We start from the raw sequence: 22,068 nt of genomic DNA, 5'->3' as shown, positions 1-22,068 counted from the left end.
CATTGAAAGAAGCAGGCATTGAATACATTGCAAGGCATTGTGCCCTAAAACGCTCTTAAAGCTGATCGTTAAAATGGATGACATGCTAATTGCTTAAGATTGAAATCCTGTTGTGTGTATTATGTTTCATTAATTCATTCAATATCAAAGCTGAGACACCGCTATTGATATGCCAAAGTTGCAACATTTACAGGTTGAAAACGATAAAATTATGTAAACGGACTACTGTTGTGCAAATGTTGACATCCGGCGATCCTTTTTAATGAAGCAATATGTTGTTTCCTATTCAATATCCCACTGCTTTGAAAGTTCATTAATACTGACTCCTACGATGTATCTATATTTACGACTATCTGATGTGAATGAATACCAAAAATAAACTATTTTAAAACTTCGATTTGTTTCATTCTTGTGAATTAGGCTAACATATACGGCGAAAGTTAAACGTTTTATTGTGTATAAACTAGATATCTAAAAGGCCTGAGAATTTCACAGGTATTGATCCAGGTCAAATTACATAAACCTTCAGGCAATTCATTACACTTACAAGAGGAAAAGCAGTGCAAATGGAACAAGACCAGTCAGAAAATATATCTGGTTTGATCCAAAACCTTTGCCACATACGCGGCAACCTGGAACACTTCAATGAAAGGCAAGTTAAGAATAACAGCATCGACATATTATGTATTATTCGTAGTTAACTGCGGCACAAAAGCTGTGTCATTTGTAATCGTTCGTGATACAACAGCGTTTTCCGAGCGAGAGATTGCTTCGAAAAAAGGTACACTTTATCTGGTATACACGTATCTCCCAGGGCTTTCAAAGTACCGCGGAGTTTTGACACGACTCCCATTTTATCAAAGGTATCCGTCTCGGGAATGTGTACTTCCAGCATCAAATTAAATTGCTATTTATAAAGCTTATAAAGATCAAACGGATTTAATTGCATGTTTTGTACATTACGTTGACACAGTTGCTTTTGGAATTCTAAGAGATTACTGGACTAAATGTTTTCAGATTCTAAAAACGTCTTTGGTATTGATCTCATACGGCAAATTTTACAGATCAGCCTTTATTTTGGCAATGTAGGCGCCTTTTTTTCAACTTAGAAAACTTTACTAAAGCTTTTGTATATAAGCTAGTATTAGGTGGAAGGACTTCACACTGTTGTGCGCGCTGTCAATAGACAGCTCTTATTATTTCCGTGATCTAAGATTCAAATGGAATAAATGAATTTCAAATGAGATATAGCTTCAACATGATGGTGTTGTGGTGTTTATTTTTTCAAATTCGTGCATGTACTAGCATTTAGGAGTGACCTGACGCTTTAATTAATATATTTGAAATGTTACTGGAATAAACCACTTCAGTAAAGGGGTACCCTACCTTTTTATAACTTATTTGTATAACAAATATTTAAATGACTGCCTTGTCGACAATTAGACGCCGTGGTGCAGCGGTTAATGTGATGGCTCTAGAATCTAACTTTTGTGAGTTCAAATTCCAACGGAGATCAATATTTTTTTTTCATTTTATTTATTTTTCTTTCATTTTATATTTTGGTAACATACATTTAAAATGTTAATAATGGTAAAGATGTATTTGAATTGCATTACTTGTATCATTTCGCTATTTTCGCATATAACATAGGTTTTTCATTTCATCTTTTTGATTGTGAATTATTCAACATGGCTGACATATCTCTTGACAATTTGGTCATTCAACTAGCTGATGACACTTATTCGGAGGAAACCGACGCCGCCAGCGAGAGTGAGTATGCTCCATTGGGCGCGTTTGTTTGAAATGTATTGATTGTATTGAAAGTGTATGAATGAAATTAAAATTGAAATTGAAATGATGAAATAAAATGATATAAAAAAAAAACATGAAAAATATAAATAAAACAAATTCAATCATAAAATAAATCGCGCTGTGTGGGATTCGAACCCGCAGCCTCCTAATTGCAAAAGTTATATCAAAAACAAGATTCCTCAATTCTACCAACTGAGCTATCAATGCAATTTCAATCTGCTCAGTATTTGAAATATATTTATAGTTTTAAATAATGGAACAGTCTGGAAAATCCAAATCAAACCCTTATTTAATAAATGGAACAGTCTGGAAAATCCAAATCTAAAAATAAAAGCGAAATGTCACTCCTAAATATGTTGTCGTAGTGTAAAAGCCATATATGTTTAGGTAAAAATACATGTTTCTTATTGAGTTAAAATTTGTTTTTTATGGGCTTATGTTTGCCACTTAAATTCACGATGCTGACACGAATTTGGGTAAGGATTATGAATTAAACATCAGAAAGGCTCTAGATACAATTACTCAAACCGTGCTTTTATCATAAGAAAACCCCGACGAAATGTAACTGTATATATATGATATTCCTAATAATTAAATATAAAGAAATATTACATTAATAATAATTTATATACAGTTATTTGGAATATTGTAGATTTTAGGATTTTACATGCCTTCCAGTGTAAGATATGGTTTTCGCTACATAAGGGACAGTGTAGAATTAAAATCAGGGCGTTAGCGAGGTTAATTATCCATATTATTCGAAGTGTTGGTAAACAGTTGAAATTTCAAGCCTATCACATTTAAAAGAGATGGCGATGACGAATAGATTTTAGCATTGCCTGGCATTATGTAACACTATATAGTTTATGACGTTATTATATGATAAGTACTGTACTGACGTCACTTACATGCACTTTAGACAAGAAAATCTATTACTGGCACGTGATCTGACAAATGTCTATAGTCCCCTGTAGGGAGGTTAGGGGTGTGTGTGTGTGTGGGGGGGGGGGGGGGGGAAGAATAAATCGTCTATTCTAGGCGTTGTTAAACTATTCCTTTTGAGAACAGTTCCTTTATGCGAGTTTGAAGGGCATCCCTGGCCGAGTGGTTAGGTCGCCGACTTCGAATCACTTGTCCTACACCAATGTGGGTTCAAGCCTCACTCGGGGCGTTGAATTCTTCATGTGGTTTTACCCAGATGCCCGCTCGTGATGAAATGGGGCACGTAAGGCATCTGGAGTATTCCTCAACCATCTAAGCTGGAAAGTCTCCATATGACATATAATTATGTCGGTGCGACGTTTAACCCAACAAACCAGTAATTAATGGTACTAAAATACTGCGAATAAGATGTGTATTTATATAAATATACATGCATGTTTGTCATTTTTAATAAGTTGAAGTATATATATTGTTCTAATGAGTATATTGAATCGGGCGATTTTTGATTTGAGGATCAAAATGATTGGAAATGATAATAGATAATATAACGTTAAACATTTTGTGCGTGTTTGTCGTGGGCGGCGCCCCACAGTGTTGTTTTTCTTACTTGTCTGTTTGTTTATCTGTGTATGTTAGCTGTGAGTCTGTGTGTGTGTGTCTTTTGTACGAGCGTGTCTGCGACGTTGTAGGAATACTGCGTTTAAGGAACGTGGCTTTCCGTTACATATTCATCCTTGCTCCACCTTCCCCAAACATCCAACCCTTTTATCTATCCCTTTCCACCCCACCCCCATTTTTGCTGTATTTTGCATATATTTATAATGTATTTGTTGTTGGATTTTTGAAGCAACCCGTCTACAATATTTTTCCGTTAAAGCTTCTTTATGTTGTGGGCCTACTTTGCGATGCATGGCTCTATGGCTGTGTTTGGGGTGCTCCGTGCTTCCGGGAAATCTACCCTTACCTTTTATCTTTTTAAAATCTGACTGCCATTCCTAATTTAATTTATACACTGTCAAAAAGTAGCTGCAATTATCTCTTCACATTTCTTTATTCCGCATGCTTGACCCTATCGGTAATTATATATCATAATGAACATCTGTGATATTTTACATCATTCCATCGACATTCAGAGATTGTATTATTCTCAACGACTGTGAATACAACTTATGGTGACTATGGCCCCGTCATACAACTCAATTTGCTACACATCAACAACTGAAATGTAATTCTGATTAAATCTATCAAAACATTAGAAGATAATCTGAGGGTAGATAAGATAAGCAACATAAAATTCAAAAGCTATAATTGTGGTTGCATGTATAAGCAAAATTAAAGTTATTGTGTGAACTAACTCATGAAACAACTCCTTTGTCTGCACGGTTTCAAAACATGGCGGCCAGTTGACTATAAGTGTACAGTTTATACTCATGATACTGTAAAGAAAGTGCATGTCCAAAACTAATTTCCCGACTTTGAAAGAAATCCACACAAACATTCATTGGGTAACCTTCAATCAAGGGTGCACAAATCAGTTTGATTTGTCATTAACAGCCACCATGAGAGTGTGGTAACTTTTCCCTATATGTATGTTTTGAAAATTGTACAAACGTTCTTGTCAGTAACTGTTGGTCTGATTTCAAGAAAAGTTTGCACAAATGATCTTCAGTTACTCTATACCAAGATTATTCTAAATATTTGGATTCTTCCTGAAACAATTTTCATGGGAGCTGAATATAGAAAAATCTGGGGAAAAAATAATTTCACAGAAACATTCTTTGGGCGACTGTTTACTAAGATTTTTGATATAATAATAGTTTGTCAAAAAACATGGCGAATGTTAAAAATATAATAATCTTCAAACACCATTTCCTTTCAAACTTGATTTTGAAATAATTTCACAGCAGTGTCCCTTTGTTCCGCCTAAAGCCCTCTTGATTTGACAAGAACACGGCGCAGTACTAAACGAACTATACTGTATCATGTTTTCTGTACTGTATGTGACATGTACGTCAATTCTTCTTCAAAATACAAACACAATGCTATTTACAATCGTTATGATTACAGTAACTTTCTCTGGAGTAAAAACGATAAACGTCATCTAATATACATGTATCATATTAACATATAAAAGTATAAAAGTGCATTAATAATACATTTTCAGATACCTTAGGGAAATTACACGGCAGTCGTTAATTTTGAAATGACTTTTCACGGAAAAACGCTAATTTAAAAATTGCGTTCTCACAGGAAAATATAATACATATATTTCTACTTCGGTGTATCGACTAAATTTAAACATACATGACCATTTGTCTTTTATAATCTGTCATTTGAAAGTAAAATATTAGCGTACTGTCTTAACAGGTACAGAATCATTTCATTAATTTGGTACATATGCATTCATTGAAAAAGTTTTTGCGTCTCTCCATATCAACATTTTGCTTCGAATATAACCGAAATGGATGAAAACTCTGTATTATGGTCTAAAAAGAAAGAATCTTTAAAAAAATCAATTTTAAAATTACCTTACATGACATTTAAAACGGATTATTTCTCGGAACTACCATGCGTTACCTTCAATACAACATTTCATAATATTTTTATAAGTAGTAAAATTGAAAGTCAGTTTTTCATATTTTTCAGAAGGTCCAAGATGCCTTTACATTAAGATAAAAAAAAACCATTGATAATGCATCATTAACATACGGAATTAAGCCTAAAAATAGAGCATCTCTTCACTTTAGGAAACAACACAATTTCTAATTGATATAATCACAGTAGTAATGGAGTGTAGTTCAAATACAGCTTGTGTAAAGGATATCTATGTTGTATGATGACAGGAGACATACTAAGACTCTAAACGTCTGCTTTATGCAGTTTGGTAGATAAATCATGGACGTGCTCAAACCTTGTCGCATTATCTTTGTACTATTAATCAATGATTAAAAACTAATTTAATTTATTATGTTGAACATTTGAATCATTTTTATATAAAATTTTTGTTAACTGGAGCTAAGAATATCGTAATAAATGCATAGGTACAAAATTATTGAAAAAATGAGTGACCCTTGCTTTAGTTACACTTATGCATATGATTTCCCTGATGTTCTAAATTTATTTTTTGAAAAAAGTAACGAAAACAAAGGAAATACACCAGGACAACCGCACTTAAAAGGAATACAGGGGTGGGTAGACCGCCTTGGAACGATCAGTGGCAAAATACTGGGTGCTTAAACGGTGCGCACCTCATCTCACTCTTACCAATGTTCCAAACTCACAGGTCAATAAAAAAAAACATTATTCCCACCAGGGGAAACCCTGTCACACGCACTGGTAACAAAAGTCATGGCATGTATAACATAAAATTGCTTTTGTAAATTTAAATAAATAAAACCCTTAAGAATAAAAAAACGTCAGTACTCAGTGACTTTGCAAAAAACAAAACAAACACAAAGCATCAAAGAAACACTGTTAATGGCCCGAAGGGTTTAAGTAGGATAAAGATTCCTGATAGCGACCCATTCAAATTCATCTTTCTGTATAATTGTGTATTTTATTTCCATCAATTGCTTTCATTTTATTTGAAACAATCAGACGACTTGATCCAATAAACATTTGGCTTAACCTTTAAACTGGTTGATTCACGAGCTTTGAAAAAATCAAAACCGCTAATTGTAAACCAGAGCAAAGGATTACTTTCGATGAACAGACTCCGACATATCTATCATTTGTTATTGTTTTATCTTTGAATTCTACACACACAAAAAACAAAAGAATAAACAACAACAAAAAAAAGGCACGAAGGCCATGTGTCCCGTTAAAATTACCTTGATGACACTTGACCTATACTTGTGTCGGTGCAGCGTTAAACCCAACAAAAAAAAAACAGAAATTGATGACACTTTACAATAGTAATTTTAACTTGAATTTTTAAACGTGCTTATCTGTTTATTAATAGGCAGAAAACCAGAACAAAGTCGAGAACCTAGCATAAAAATGAAACTTATTAACTTTTCAGAAATATGCCCTTGCTGGTTATCAGTTTTGAAGTGCTTTAATAATATATTGAAATTTTTAGATTAAAATATAAATTTAACTTGCAGAAGTAATCTTTGAATAAAGTTTCAGTTATGTAATTCCGTATAAAATTATATGATGACAAATTAATTTTCATCAAAAACATATAGCCTTCATGGCTTACATCGATTGTCCGGCCATCGGTTGTTTTTATTGTTGCGGAATTTCACAATCTCCTAACGTGTTTCGAGTCAACCAACAGAATACATCAAAACTAGTAATTGTGACTTCTTTTTCTCACATCATAGTACCAGGTACAAGCCGACGCATGTCTGTGAGCCTTGGAAAGCTCACTTAAGAAGCCGAATTCTTGTTTGAGATAAGCCGCCTAGATGACTTACGGAAGGACGGTAATTCTACACAGGTACCCGCCCGCGTCTGTAACAAATCCCAGAGTGGCAGCTGATGTCTTCCACAACCAACTAAAATTTGTTGCCACATCACCTAAGTAAACACACAATTAACTGTCATTTAGCTCTATAATTCGTACTACATTGTCAAGGGAATAAGGCATATTTGTTATCATAGTCATAAAAGGTTTTGCTTTGAAATATTTAAAGTCAACAACCTCATACATGTATTTTTTCAAAAAAGTTCTGTGGATTTTCGTTAGATTACATTTTCCATTTGTGATAGCAGCACCGTGTCACCCACAATGATATTTTGTGTAACTAACAATAAATAAACAAAGACTTATATATCGCTTGATTTGGATAAGGATAAAACTGTCAAGATGCCTCTTAATAGTGCCAATGTCATTGAATGTTGGACATTAACAGATACCCATTAATGACAGATCATTCAAAATTGATACATGAAATCAATATCTGATTAACACTATCAAGTTTATGCAGAGATAAAGCGTACTTTGTCTAAAAATAAACGCATTATATTATTGAACTATTTATTTTCATTTTTTGATAATTTAATGTATATTTGACACAAATTTATGTTTAGAAAACGAAAATCAACTGAATCCTTCAAGGTGGTATGTGTTCAAATAGTTTCTGATATTTTCTAAAGATTATCTAAATGAACTAGATAATAAAAAGTTTCTAACATTCAACTACTCGTGAGTATTTAGTCAAATGAAGGGTCTTCAGTACGTGAACAGCCTCTATATTCAGAAACAAAAAGAAGGAATTTAGTTCTAACAACATACGGTAATTGTTTTTCCTTCCGCCATAGTGCTGAAAAAGGGACCTTCTCCATGCTTTGAATTTACTATGCATCTTTTCTCCCAGTATTGATTTTCACAATTTTACATTGTGCGACCTCGTTTTGTCAAAATGTAAAAAAATAATTCCTGTTCATTTTTAAGTGTTTTCAGAAGAAATTAAACAAGAGCATTCATTTAAGCTCTATACATTGGAGATATATGGTAATTATTGAAAGTAGATTGAGTGTTTTGCTGAATGGCATCTGTTTTCCTGCTGTGGCATGAACCTATCTGAAATTCAAGACAGTTCAAGTGAAAAGATAACACATAACAGTAGGATACAAACTATACTAATAATATATGTCATGTGTTTTAAGAGCACAATACATACTATGACGTTCAATCTTTGAAAAAAATTGTTTGAAAAAGTTTCAGTCAGCAATATTTTAACCTTTTCAAAGCATGTAGGCATAAATCAAACATTATTATTCAATTTTACAATATTACACACTGTATTAGATCAATTGCTCACATCATATGAAACAGATACAGCTAATACAAAACATTACTGCACAAATATGAGAAAAGCAGGGCAAATATGAGAAAAGCAGGGCCAATACGACAAAACAGGGTCAATATTTCAATAATCCAAGCGTTTTGATTCGTTCAAAAGAGAAGGCCAATACAGAAAAGTCATTTCCGTTAGATTTTTTAAATTACGCCATTTTGTTTTACATCAAAGTTATACATTATAATATCTTTCACATTTTTGACAAAAGTATCATCTAACATGTTCATGTAGTTACAAAGTACGACTGAGTTGATTGTGCGTCTTTATAGATTACAACGATACTTTCGCTTATTCGGTATTGTGTACAAACAAGTGTTTCCTGTCAGAAATTCTGACAATTTTCGAGGAAAATAATGAGAAAATATGTGAAACTCAGATTAATTAGAAGGATGAGACTTACCTTGAACAGACATTTTGATAGTGCAATGATAAATTAATAGCGATTCACATGCTGGAAAGTGGATGAATAAATTAGCGAACACGAAACAATTTCTGATAGGAATTAAACGAGGCATGGGGGTATATAATATGTGCTTGGTTGGTTATATTATCTTGATCAACACATATGTGTACAATTTCGTGTCCCGTTGCCTGCAGCCTAAAACGAAATGGCTTAAAGCAGTTTTTATCACAGTTTAAGTGATAAGATACTCATTTAAGAAAATTAATAGGAATTCCAAACAAATAAGGTAAGTTTCAGTTACTGCTGATTATGTCGCATCAAAAATATCTCTCAAAAATTTTTCTCAGGTACCTACATACAACTAATTCTGTTTTACTGGCTAAAATGATTATGCTTTCTAAAATAAGTCTAAACAACTTGTCAAGATTTTTCACCTGAACGTGCATAGCTGCCATAAGGTACCTCATAGTGTTTTTATGGTGATACTGCCAACAGTAGAAAGTTGAATAATAATATTATCATAAATCAAGCGATTTCCTATTGGCCTAGTTATTTGTTCTCGGGCAGTCGTATTTGCCCTCGGCCTAGTCTTGGGCCAATACGACAACCCTTGCACAAATAACAAGGCCAATATAAAATTGCTTGATTAATAACATTATATTTTGAACATGATATATTTTTAATTACATAATTTGCAATGTTATAGTTTGCCAGTGATATTTTAACCCTTTATACCCTTTATATGTATCTACGTCTCTACATTATGTTTTAGAGATGCTGTACACTTTACATTTTAAATACAACTTCTCAGTGATATATGACCCTTTTGTGTCGATTCGCTCTAAAATCTTAACTCAATCACTCACTTTTCGCTTTTGCTTGTTTGGTAAGTATAACTTCTTATTAATTCGTATAACTACGAGTAGCACTAAGCTTTACTACAGTTTGGATTGTGACTGCTACTCACTGTAGACCTTAAGCACCTGTGATTAATTACATACTCCGGTATATACCGGATTCAAACGATTGAATAATAAGTTTCTTTAATGTATATATTTTGTAACAATGTTAATATTAAAACTAACCTTTAGTCAGTACATTATACATATTATACGCTGAATGCGTGCGGACATGCAATAATTTGCGCATTTTTGCCATGCGCTCTAGTTGATAATCACTTCCGGTCTTGCGCAGAAGACCGTTCCAGGTCTGCAATGGACATCATCGTGGCAGACACCTAGTAAAACATATTCATCCGTAGTAAAAGCATGACACTAAATAGCTTTGATAACCGGTCTGCTGCAGACCAGACCGAATAATAAGTAGTAAGACTTACTAGAATCCTAAAACCGTTTTTCTTATGAACGAACAGTACTGAGTCTTTTTATGTGTAGTCATAAAAACACTTGTTTCATCATACTATTGGTGAATATTTCGGTCTATCGGCCTCGGTGAATATTACCTTGATCAGGCAAAGAACCTTTGATATTTATTTCACCACCTTACAATAACTGTTTGACAATTCTTTTTCATAATTCCCAAGATAATTAGTTGTGTTACAAGATTTTTTTTTTATGTCAAACGCAAGTTTTAGTATATCTGGCAAGTTAACATGGAATAAGCTCAAGGCCATTCTTATTTTCATATCTTAAATAAATTGTAATTATGGTTTTGTGTAGCTACGTACTAAATAAACATGTATATTAAACTAAACAACTGTAAGTGAACCTTTTTTTGCCTGTAATTAATTTATTAAGTTAGTTTGCATACTGGACCAGCGTAAGAGTAGGAACATCCATTCAAATGAACGTAACAGTATCGTTACTATTACGTCATAGGGTAACAATTTCTTGTTACAGTAAGTAAAAGGAACAGAAAAACAAACCAGCAACTATTTACAATAACACAATTTTGTTCATAAAAGTAACAATTCAAATACCTTAAAAATGTCAAATGGCCGTAAACTCCAATCTTATGTATAAAATAGTCCCAATCCTGTCCAGGTCAAAATTAAATCCAATCAGTATAAATTCCACTATATTTCACAGCAGTTTAAAATCAGATTTAGTATAAATCCTCTCTTCAAAGATAACTTTTTAAATCCACAATTTTAATGTAAATCCTTCAAATGTTAAATATCCAAACTGGTAATATTTTGTTTTTAAGAAATACAGGAAAGTTTTCTCTAATACTATAACTTTAGGTTCTGGCCAGGTGTCAGACAGCACACTATTTAATGTATCATGGAAGGTTCCAGAATTTTCATGTAACACTAAGAATAAAAAGAACATTCTGGAAAAGTCAAGGTCAATCCCTTTAAAAATAATTGTTACAATTTATCAGTATTGTGGTAGAACATTCTGGAACATACTGGGTGTCTCAAAACTAGGTCAATAAACAAAGACTAATCAATAAAGATTAGCTTGAAGGGAGAATGACATATACATAACATTATACACACCTTAAAGTTACCTTCCATGAATTGAACACATTTGTATCTTTTATTTACGGTTTCAGATTATGAAAATAGCAATGTCATACTTAAATTCCATTTTGTTACTCTGTAATCGCTTATGTTTCATGGAGGACCGAAACATAAATTAGGGTTAGTATTTTCGTCGACATTGTTTACATCTGGAAATAGATGTCTGCACATGTGCCGAGATTAGCTGTGCCTTTCCTATAACTGCTAAGTGTCGTGGACGCGGGTGGTTTTATGTTATTTCCCATCGAAATCTTTGAAAGTACGCCGAATTTAACAATTTTCACTGTTTCATATTGAAAACAAAATTATTCGACCACGTACAAGCAGACCATTTTTTCTGTAACGAAATTAAATTGTTCTAGGGAATGTAGCTTCCATGTCAAGAATAACTATGCCAAAGTGTTATATCTAAATGAAAGCAAAATATGACTAAAAGCATCTAAAATATTGCATGACATTCTCTTATGCAAATGAAACAAAAACACCCAGCGTCAAAGGAGATAAGGTCTAGGTAATAAATTATATTTCACATTATTTATTGTTTTTACCTCAAGTGCAAGCATTGTAAACTTAACAATAATGTTTATCATGCATAATTTGTTTGAATATCGACTTGAATTTGAGAATACAAGAACAATGTGCCTTGCCTTCACAGCATCTAACACATAATCTGAAATCCGGCAGAAAAGTAGGACTCAATATTTAATGATTAGGTTCGGCTCGTTAGATATCTAGCAACTTGCGTAAGGATAGATAAACAACTGCTTAAAAGAATACGATCATAGTTTTTAATCATAAAATGTTTCTCTTTGATTTAAATGTTGATGCAGTACTTATCTGCTAGTAAGCGATCTCATAGCGGATGCACTGATACAAGATTACATTTAAAGTGACCCCCAATAATTCTGCTGCAGTACTTAACTGTTTAAAAAAAGACATAACCAGTCTTTCTTTTGTTTTACTGAAAATATTCATTCCATACTGTTTTAATACTGTCGTAAGTATTCCTAAATCAAAGGACATAATTATGCGTATGCACATATCAAAACGTTTGAAGTGATACTTCCTTCTGACTTGTTTCATGCAAGATGAGTATAATACATTTTTATCCTTTTATGTTGATGATCAAAGATGCTTTTCTCATATATCACTTTATAGTGTTTGCTTGTGTGTTTGATACTGTTAAGTAGTCAACTGATGCTCGTATATGAAAAGCTTCAAATGGTATTTTGAGGTATACTATGTGAAAAAGCTTTTCTTTTAATTATACGTTTCTTTGCTTATGATTGATTGAACTTTTACCGTCACGATACTTTCTGACGCTTGCGTGAAATGTACCTTAGGAGAAAATGATTGTTATATGGCTTGATATGGTATTCCCTGTGTTAATTGTATGAAAACCATTTAAGAACACTCCGTGCCAGTGATACCAGATAAGAAAGAAAATTTCACATTTAAATAGATGGGTCACATAAGCATTATGATTATTGGAAAGTCACTCTTATCTGAACGTACCCACAGAGAAATCCAACATAGCTTATTTTAAAATATAACTTTCAAAAGCTAATAAAGTAAACATTGTTTTACATCACACACACAAAATATAAACTAAACAGCACTAAACAGGACTTAAATTTGGATTCAAGCTGACAACAAATCTAAGAAGTAACTTCACAGTCAAACTAGATTGTGAACAGCTCCATTATTCAATACAGTACGAAAACACGCATTGAATGTCTTTAACCTGTAAATACAAATTATAACATTTTTTCATTAGCCTTCAGAGAGTGAGTAATCATGATTGAAAGACACAATTTACCTGATACTTTTTAAGATTAAAACTGTTTGTTAAAGTTTGATGTTGTTTGCACTATCAGTTAATTAAGCTGAATATATATATATATATATAGTAGAGAGAATTAATTAATACGAACTTAATCACCACCACAATATACCAGACCAATTACGGCAAAGCGCCTAGCAGTACAAACGAACACGCACATGCCACAGCAAGTCCACTAACCCAATAAGATTAGTTTCGATACTGCTTTATATACGAGCCCGAATTGTACTACACATTCGTACTGGTTCAACATTTGCATATATATACTCAAATCTCTGTTTTCATGTCTCACAAATCAGTAGTGACTTTTTAGTCTTTATAACTGATTGGGACCAGAGAAGCTATATTTTCTCTCTCTGAAAGTTAACTGGATCTCGAGGATACATTGAATATATATAGATAATTTGCGTTAAGGGATATAATTATATTCAGAACAGTTGACTTTCCCATACGTGAGATCCGCTAGGATACAAGTTCGCATTATAAATTATTATATAGTAGAGAGAATTAATTAAGATGAACTTAATCACCACCACAATATACCAGACCAATTACGGCAAAGCGCCTAGCAGTACAAACGAACACGCACATGCCACAGCAAGTCCACTAACCCAATAAGATTAGTTTCGATACTGCTTTATATACGAGCCCGAATTGTACTACACATTCGTACTGGTTCAACATTTGCATATATATACTCAAATCTCTGTTTTCATGTCTCACAAATCAGTAGTGACTTTTTAGTCTTTATAACTGATTGGGACCAGAGAAGCTATATTTTCTCTCTCTGAAAGTTAACTGGATCTCGAGGATACATTGAATATATATAGATAATTTGCGTTAAGGGATATAATTATATTCAGAACAGTTGACTTTCCCATACGTGAGATCCGCTAGGATACAAGTTCGCATTATAAATTATTATATAGTAGAGAGTATTAATTAATACGAACTAAATCACCACCACAATATACCAGACCAATTACGGCAAAGCATATATATAGATAATTTGCGTTAAGGGATATAATTATATTCAGAACAGTTGACTTTCCCATACGTGAGATCCACTAGGATACAAGTTCGCATTATAAATTATTATATAGTAGAGAGAATTAATTAATACGAACTAAATCACCACCACAATATACCAGACCAATTACGGCAAAGCGCCTAGCAGTACAAACGAACACGCACATGCCACAGCAAGTCCACTAACCCAATAAGATTAGTTTCGATACTGCTTTATATACGAGCCCGAATTGTACTACACATTCGTACTGGTTCAACATTTGCATATATATACTCAAATCTCTGTTTTCATGTCTCACAAATCAGTAGTGACTTTTTAGTCTTTATAACTGATTGGGACCAGAGAAGCTATATTTTCTCTCTCTGAAAGTTAACTGGATCTCGAGGATACATTGAATATATATAGATAATTTGCGTTAAGGGATATAATTATATTCAGAACAGTTGACTTTCCCATACGTGAGATCCGCTAGGATACAAGTTCGCATTATAAATTATTATATAGTAGAGAGAATTATATACTATATATATAACATCAGTACTTCCTTAGCATCTGAAAGCACGCTTTCATTTAAACAGAGAAACGAATTAATTTCATTTGCATTTAAAATAAACCAAAATGATGTGACATTTACAGTCTTTTATTATGCAACATAATTTACCCAGATGGATTTTCTTCCGGAAACCGTGAAAACGAATCTTTTCGTTTCATCTAAATGGTCACACGGGCATTTGGTGACGTACCAAAGACCATTTAAGATACCATAGGGAAACAGTACGTTCATTTATAACTCATGTAGGAAAACCGTTTTCATCACAAGAGTAGAAATTAAACGCTTTGAAGACGTCATTGTTGTTATTATATATCAGAGATTGCGAAAAGAAGTAACAATATTTTCCTCACGAATCATATGTATAATAATACATCCAAATAAAGATGTGCATGCTTTGCTCGAGACTTCGTAACGTTTGATGTTGGCGGCTCTTGCTATATAGAAGGTAGCTTAGAAGCTGAATATATCACATAAGAGAACAGATATTGAATATTGTTTACTCTCAAAGGATAAAGGCATCAACACGTATTCATTGATGAAAATGGATAAATGTCAACCAGTACTTTCAGCAAATTTGATTATGAAGATCAGCGTCCAGGAAAATCTAATAAAGTCTTTGCTTTGTTACGTCCTTTAACAATAGACGCACCTATCTTGATAAACATTTAGCTTTGGCTTATCCTATCTAATAGCTCCCATCACTGTCCACTAAATTCACATTGACATGGTGTGTATTATTTAAACGTGCTAATGGATCCTTAAAAACAGAAAATGAATGTCATTTCTGAACGGCAAAGTAGATTTTTAAGAATACCCATTTTACAGTTTCTAGATGTATTATTAATTTAACAAGGGCCATGTTAGACATGGCCAATCCCCGCGCCCGGTATATAATTGAAGGCTTAAGTTCCTGGCAAGTTAGTGTCTGAAAGTATTCATTTTGGGAGAAGCTTTGAAAAACCATTTAGTTGTGGTCCACAAAAGGGGTTTTAAAGATGTGGAAGAAAGAATTATTCAGTGGTGAGGTGGTTTACTGTCAAATTTTATTAATTTTCATGAACAGTATAGCTGTATGATGTTTTTCTATATGGCTACTGTAAAAAGTAGGAATGGAAAGCTTACAGGGAACAAGAGTGCCAGAATGTCACAATATATGCCCGTCACAGCAAATTTCTTTACTCTAGCAGCTGTATTTGCAAATGGAATTTTGATTTTGTGGTTGTTTAGTAATCACTGTAAGTCTTTTGTTTTTCTAAGTCCACAAAAAAACTCCTTACCAGGTAGAGATGTCTTAAAATACACCTTAAATTGGAAAGTAACATCCAGGTTGTACCACAGAAAAGTGGTCTTGTTTTTTCCCTGTGGTCAATTATAAAAATGTTACAACATAAGTTATTTATAGTAACAACTAATGGAAGTTAAAAAAAAAATTGTAAGTCCACAAAAAAATCTTTACTAGGTAGAGATTGGTCTCAAAATTGGATGTAGCACGCATGTTGTACTACTGAAAAGTGGTCTCGACTTTTCCCTACGACCAGTAATGAAAAAGTTACAATAAAAGCTATTTAAAGTAACAACAAAGGGAAGTAATTCTAAAGAAGGGAACTGCGCATGACACTTCGTCTCATGATGGTGTATAATTGTGCCTAGTTGCATCAAAATCCCTCCATGCATGAAGAAGAAATGCTTCGGACAAAGTCATTCTTGTATCTGACTTTTTGTCTCTAAGTGTGACCTTGACCTTAGACCTAGATACCTGGATCTTGTGCATGACACTTGTCTTGTGGTGGTGAACATCTGTGCCAAATTATATCAAAATCCCTCCATGCATGGAGAAGAAGTGCTCCAGAAAAGGTTTTCATTCTTGTATCCTTTGACCTCTAAGTGTGACCTTGACCTTAGAACTAGGGACCTGGTTCTTGCGCATGACACTTCAACTTATGATGGTGAATATTTGTGCCAAGATATATCAAAATCCCTCCAAGCATGAAAAAGATATGCTGCGGACAATTTTTTTAAGAAAATATGATAAAGGGGAATAACTCAAAAAGTAGGCAAGGTAGAGTTATTGTTCTTGCATACTGCACTTCCTCCCAATGTGTTCTATCAGTGTATGAAGTTTGAAGAAAATCCCTCCAGTACTTTTGGAGTTATGCTCCAGACAAAATTTTTAAAGAAAATATGATAAAGGGGAATAACTCAAAAAGTAGGCAGGGTAGAGTTATTGTCCTTGCACATTGCACTTCCCCCAATGTGTTCTATCAGTGTATGAAGTTTGAAGAAAATCCCTCCAGTACTTTTGGAGTTATGCTCCGGACAAACTTTTTTAAGAAAATATGATAAAGAAGAATAACTCAAAAAGTAGGCAAGATAGAGTTATTGTTCTTGCACATTGCACTTCCCCCAATGTGTTCTATCAGTGTATGAAGTTTGAAGAAAATTCCTCCAGTACTTTTGGAGTTATGCTCCAGACAAAATTTTTAAAGAAAATATGATTAAGGGGAATAACTAAAAAAATAGGCAGGATAGAGTTATTGTTCTTAAACACTGCACTTCTTCCCAATGTGTTCTATCAGTGTATGAAGTTTGAAGTAAATCCCTCCAGTACTTTTGGAGTTATGCTCCGGACAAAATTTTTTAAGAAAATATGATAAAGGGGAATAACTCGAAAAATAGGCAAGGTAGAGTTATTGTTCTTGCACACTGCACTTCCTCCCAATGTGTTCTATCAGTGTATGAAGTTTAAAGAAAATCCCTCCAGTACTTTTGGAGTTATGCTCCGGACAAAGATCGTTGCGGACGCACGGACGGACGGACAGAGAGCATTTCTAATATCCCCTTCGCCTTTGGCGGGGGGATAAATTATAGCCTGCTTTTTTACTGCTTTACAACGTAATGAGAATATGTAACCTTTGTTCAGTGGGAAAGCTATGCCTGCAAAATAGTGTTAAAATGTTAACTTCTTTTGTTTTTCAGCATTTCAAAAGAAATGTTTTGTTATGCAGATATTCCACCTTTTAACTCGATTTGAATAACGCTATATTTGATGAATCTGAATTGTCACAATAATTTTTCTGTTTAATAACACTATTTTCCTGAAATAGTTTTCAAGATTACATCAAAGATGTCATAATAGGTAGAATCAAGAACTTGGGCGACGTGTATTTCCCAATTTTCTATTTGAATTTACTTCATTCATTCGCTCTCACTTAGCTTTTTGAACTAGCATTTTTACATAGCAATCTCAGAGATCAGCAAACTACACACGGTTTTATTCGTATGATAAAATGCATGATTATAATTTGCTGCATAATCGTATTCTTTATACACACAGAGATTCAGGTGCACTTTATGATCTACTGGTTAAGATCACTGACTTCAAACCTCTTGCCCGGCATCACTGTTGGTTGAAAACCTAACTTACGTATAAAATGTAGAATTCATTCATGTTTGGAAATTTAATCCAGAGAGTTTAATTCGATTTGAATATCGCTATATTCGATGGTCACCAAGGTGACCGCCCGTGATGGAAAATCCCGAGTGGGGCGGGGTCTTCTTCTACCCTGAACAGCTGGAAAGGCGCCATATGACTTATAATTATGTCGCCGAGATGTCAAACCCTATAAAACACAAAATCAATATGCTATATGCTATGCGTTTATGTTTTCTAAAGTTTTTTTATAGATAAGATGCAACTTGAATTTGTATGTAACCGACATAACCACAACATTCCACATTCAATTTCACATATATCCACAAAGTGCTTACGACCTTGACACTAGTTCCCATTTAATCAGCATTGATCATTTTGAGAAAACGAAGTGTAAATTAATAAAGGGGTTACATGTCCCAAGACACAGGGCTAATTATATGTTATAGGCTATGTATAATATCATTTTCATGGAATGTTGATACGAAGCAGACATATTTCTTTGGAAGGCAGGATTAAACAAATTACTGAGACATGAATGATAAATTATTTGATGCAAGGTCATCAAGGCATCAAGTGTATTGTTTGAAGAAAAGAATGGAGAGTCCTTAAAATTGCAATTGTGTGATAACACGTGACCAAAAAAAAAACACTTTAATTTTCGACAAGTCAAGTGTCTCCTACCCGTTGCACGTGTTTATTCACATCTTTTATTCTATACATTTGAAATCAGTTACGTACGTCGCAAAGCACAACGGCAGAGTATCAAAATCTGATTTATTGGGATTTTTTTTTTAAAGATTTTAGATATTCCTATTGAATACTTGTCATTGTAGCACAGGTTGCTCAAAACGACAAAAACGAAAATGTTGCTGACTCGGTTTGATTGAGCCTGTTCTTGGACGGTAGTGGAAATGCATGCTACCGTCCAGGCCGTCTAGCCCCGGCTTGAGCAGAACTCAACATTTACACATGCTACAAAAGTACAAAAAAAATTTAGAGACATTCGCAGATGTGTTTATACTGCGATGCACATGGAATCTTCAAGATACACTAGCGTGTAATTCCATAAAAAGCGGCGTATGGTCCCCAGTTAAAATAGCTGGTTTGCCCCAAACGGAAAACAATGGGCAGAACTAAACAATCTGGAATTTAGAAACGGTATCTGAGGTTATGGAGCCTGCATATCACAGGAACTGCCAAAACACAAAATTAACAAGAAATATCTTTAAAAATGATGGTCGGCGAATTGTAATAAGGAAAGAAGTCTATGAATTTTTCATCTAACATTCATCTTTAATCTAACATTTTTCAAATTTCAAAACTAAACACCGCACGTAAACAATTTAAATGGTTCTCTTTTAATTTTTCGCAAAGGTTTCGTAGGGTTGCAATTTTGTTTCGTTTATCCTTAGACGAATAATTACAGCAGTAGTTTGATGAAGATTCATAAAGCGGTTCATGAGAAGAGGTCATTAAACGTGTTTATATTTATATGGTCCCTATCCCCATTTGTAACAAAATAGCAGGAGACCTTACGATATTGTTACACATCGAGTTTGATAACAATCCGTTACGTTTTAGTGGTTAATGCGAGGAAAGGCATATCTACTTTTAGCTATAGTGGCCCCTAATAGTGCCCAAGTTCCTATATAAATAAATTTGGAAGAGGACCTTATAATGATGCTCCAGACCAAGTATGACAAAGATCCACCAAGCTGTTCATGAGACGCTGTATAAAGGCATTTCTAGTTTTAGCTCTAGCAGCCCCTAAAAGGGGTCAAATGTCCCAGCTGAACAAAGTTGGCTGCGGGCCTAATAAAGATGCTACAAATCAAGTTTGATTAGAATACATGAGAAAAAATCAATTAAAGGATTTTTTTATTTATCATTTTTGTTCATTTCTAAAATAGGCCAACTGATCCCGCTTTAACAAATAGCATATTCGCTATTCATGAATCTTTGGACAATGACGTCACACCTATAAAAAAGTGAAGGTCAAGCAAAACATACAATTGAAATTATTTCAACATTTCTGTTTCATAAGCAAAGTTTGACTGTAGTCATATCACATAGAAACTGTATGCAGCGCACCTTCATTTCAGTGTAATGAGATTCAGTCATTATATAGCATATATATAATAAAACAGATTTCAACTGAGTTCAATATTTGCATACCATACTAAAGAAAAATATTCATATATAATAAATCAGTTAAATAATTTATAACAAATATATCAAAGCAAACAAGTACTCATTTTAATATACAATCTGAATAAGTCACAAAAGCAAGAAACGTTTTCATATACAGACGACAATTGTAACAAGGAAAATCTTTTAAAAAGCACTTCTCTACATAAGAGACTCTTATCACACCCTTATTCATGTGATACGCAGACCGTATTCAGCTCTTTCTTTAATTTGATATATGTTGGTATTTGAACAGGTTTTTATCATATTTATTAAACTTACTTATCATTTTGAGATATATCAATATTCTTGCTAAATATACTGAGCCAAAGTTAGCTTTAAAACTGTGAACAGCGTCGTTCAGGATAAACGCTTTGTCTACATTTCACTCAGCGTAGCACAATCAACAGAGTGAAAGAAATTGACACTCTCGTCCAATCAGGCAGAGTGTTGCATAAATCTTCCATTTTGATAAATTATCTATAATGCGTTATCAAGTAGTTTGATTTGCAAACTGAAGTCACGTGGCATAGGTAACGAAAACGAATTTAGACGGCGTCGCCGAAAAACCAGGCACCATATCCAAAGGGGTGATTATACAATACCCAAAGCTAAAAAAAAAACCGGGAGTACTGGAACCACCCAGGCCGAAATGTTCAAGCTGAGAAATTAAACAGTAGCAATAACAAGACATAAAAGTCGTGCTGAACGATCTGAGAAGATTGAAATATAATAGCCCTGTAAGACTATAATTAAGAAGAGTTTTTAGATTTGTGTTTCGTTAAAAGTTCGACGATCTGTAGTAAAATTTAGTGAAAGCCTTCCGTGTTTTATGTCATCGGTAACCCTGTTGTAATAACGTTTTGGAAATATGAAGATTTCTATCATTAAATTTCTCTCACTTTGAGCAAGCTGTTGTAACACGACGAAATGGTAAATTATAGACACCTTGTGATGTCACACGAGGGACATCCCAATCCAGGCGGGGAAAGATGACAATTTAAGAGGTTATATTTATATATATGACGAAACAAAATGATTCAGACACCCAACACGAACCATAATAAATTGCAGTGTTTTCTTATGTATAAAAAGTGTTTAATCGTACACATTATTGGATATCTATAAATATGTATATTGTTTATTTATGGCTATTATGAAGTAGTAAACATTCATTTAGCATGTATTATGTAGGATCTCAATTTGCTGACGTTCAAACCTAAGCTAAGTTCTTTTATTGATGAATAGCTATATTTGGAATTAGGCTGTTTGAATAATACTCATATTTTGTAGATGAGTGTGCTTGATATCGTCATAAAGAATTATTAACTTAAATTAGTGGCAAAGTAGATTTTAGGAGATCTTTCTGACATACAATGTTTCAACTGACCTTTGACGAATTTTTTCTTTACTTTTGTAATAAAGAGCATTGAATAAATGACTGTTGAAGCAATGAAACAGCTCAACTTTCTTTCAATATTACTACATGAAACGTTTATGTGAGTAGCCATACCCTATGGTCCGTTTCACGAAGTGTGCATAAGACAAAGTTAGAATATAGTTGAATATA

General features: G+C 33.6%; 1 long non-coding RNA gene across 2 annotated transcripts; it reads right to left on the bottom strand.

The window, feature by feature from the left end:
• Positions 1–3,190: 3,190 nt before the first annotated feature.
• On the bottom strand, positions 3,191–11,145 carry LOC123534745 (uncharacterized). Of its 2 annotated transcripts, XR_008366527.1 has the most exons (5): positions 10,907–11,145; positions 10,053–10,204; positions 8,965–9,162; positions 7,997–8,284; positions 3,191–7,278 (listed from the first exon to the last, which is right to left on the bottom strand). It is a non-coding gene; the product is annotated as an uncharacterized LOC123534745 (long non-coding RNA). The 2 variants fall into 2 exon arrangements; XR_008366526.1 differs by having other exon boundaries at positions 3,191–8,284.
• Between the last annotated feature and the right edge of the window lie 10,923 nt (positions 11,146–22,068).

Source organism: Mercenaria mercenaria, chromosome 12 (assembly GCF_021730395.1).
Source record: "Mercenaria mercenaria strain notata chromosome 12, MADL_Memer_1, whole genome shotgun sequence".
Taxonomy (NCBI): Eukaryota; Metazoa; Mollusca; class Bivalvia; order Venerida; family Veneridae; genus Mercenaria; species Mercenaria mercenaria.
The sequence above is the reverse complement of the archived record's forward strand: the minus strand, read 5'-3'. Positions and strand labels throughout refer to the sequence as shown.